Genomic DNA, 1,804 nt, shown 5'->3' with positions numbered 1-1,804 from the left:
AATATAACTTTTTATTTCTCTGGAATAAATGGCCTTAGAGTGCAATTGCAGGGCTATATGTCTGTTTCATGTTTAGTTTTTAAAGAAACTGCAAAAATGTTTCCAAAGTGACTGCACCATTATGATTCCTACCAGGAGTGTATGAATGATCCTGTTTCATGATGTCCTCACCAGTGTTAAGTGTTGTCACTATTTTTAAGTATAGATATTCTGATAGGGGCTTAGGGATATCTCATGTTTTTTTGTTTTGGTTCAATTTGGGTGATTTTTTGCTTGTTTTCTTTTTGTGAGGAATTAAGGGTTTGAAGTTGGAGTAGCCCTCAATTGGGTAAGTTTCTTTGCTTACTTTATTGTCAATTTTTCAATCTGTAAGCATTAGAAAAAGAAATCAAAATATCGAACACTTCACAAAATGGTGTACCTTTCTTTTGCAGAAGCCATACCTCTGCACCTCCTCTATACCATTCCAATTTTACTATATATGCTGCCAAAGCAAGAAATCTCATTGTAGTTTAAATTTTCATTTTCCCAATGGCTAATGATGTGGAATAACTTCTCATTTGTTTATACAACACCTGTATATCCTCTTAGGTGAAATGTTGTTCATTTCTTTTGCTTATTTTCTGATTGGATTGTCTCCATTGATTGGATTGTCTCCATTGATTTAAGCCTTCTTTGATTTCTCCCAAAAAAATGTGTTTTTGTGCTAAGTTTCCGTGTATAGATTCTTTACAATGTTTTGTTTTATTTATTTATTTATTTATTTATTTTTTTGGCCTTAGTATATGCTTGTTTTTTGTTTTTTATTTTATTTTATTTTATTTGCATTGATGGTTAATGGTATTGTATGTTTACATTTGGTGTCCTCAGGCTCATTGTTACATAGTAACTTGATTGAGTTTTGTGTGTTGATCTTGTATTCTGCAATCTTGACAAACTCATGTATTAATTCTAGGAACTATTTTATGGATGTCTTGGGTTTTCTACAAAGATAATCATGCCATCTGAAAACAAGGGAATTTTTATTTTATTTTTTTGTTTGATCTATATGCCATTTATTTATTTTTCTTTCTTTATTACAGTGGCTAGAACTTTCAGTACTACATTGAATGAGTTATGAGAATGGGTATTTTTGCACAGTATGAATTCTTAGGGTGAAGTGTTCATTATTGAGTATGATGTTAGCTGTATAGTTCCTGTATTTTTTTTTAAATCAGGTTGAGATAATTCCTTCTATTCTTACCTTGCTGAGAATTTCTACTATGAATTGGAGTTGGATTTTGTCAAATGCTTTTTCTGTGGCAGTTGATATGATCATATGCCTTCTAGCCTGTTGATATGGTGGATTGCTCTGATTGAATTTCAAATGTTGAACCAGTCTTGCATACTTGGAATAAAATTCATTTGGTCATGCTATCTAGTTCTTTTTAATACATTGCTGGATTCAGGGTACTAATATTTTGTTAGCAATGTTTGTTTTTAAGCTCATGACATATATTGACCTGCAGTTTGTTTGTTTGTTTGTTTGTTTTATTGTCTTTGTACTGGTCAGTATCAGGGTAGTACAGGCCTCATAAAATGAGTTCGGAAGTATTTCTTCCCCTTTCATTATCTAGAAGAGGTTGTATAAAGTCATGAATTCCTCTGCAAGTAATCTGATAGAATTCTCCAATGAAACGAGCTGGGCCTAGAGATTTATTTTCTTAGGAGATTTTAAATTAAAAATTCAATTTCTTTAATGGTTATAGGGGTATTCATATTGGTTTCATATAGGTAAGCTTAGTTTATGTTTTCTGAGGAATTG

At 31.6% G+C, this 1,804-nt stretch overlaps 1 non-coding gene across 1 annotated transcript; it reads right to left on the bottom strand.

The window, feature by feature from the left end:
• Positions 1–389: 389 nt before the first annotated feature.
• Positions 390–496, bottom strand: LOC123389550. The gene has a single exon (XR_006604163.1). It is a non-coding gene; the product is annotated as a U6 spliceosomal RNA (small nuclear RNA).
• Positions 497–1,804: the final 1,308 nt, after the last annotated feature.

This window comes from Mustela putorius, unplaced genomic scaffold (assembly GCF_011764305.1).
Source record: "Mustela putorius furo isolate JIRA1106 unplaced genomic scaffold, ASM1176430v1.1 tig00003983_pilon_pilon_pilon, whole genome shotgun sequence".
Taxonomy (NCBI): Eukaryota; Metazoa; Chordata; class Mammalia; order Carnivora; family Mustelidae; genus Mustela; species Mustela putorius.
This window is presented reverse-complemented; position numbering and strand designations above follow the sequence as displayed.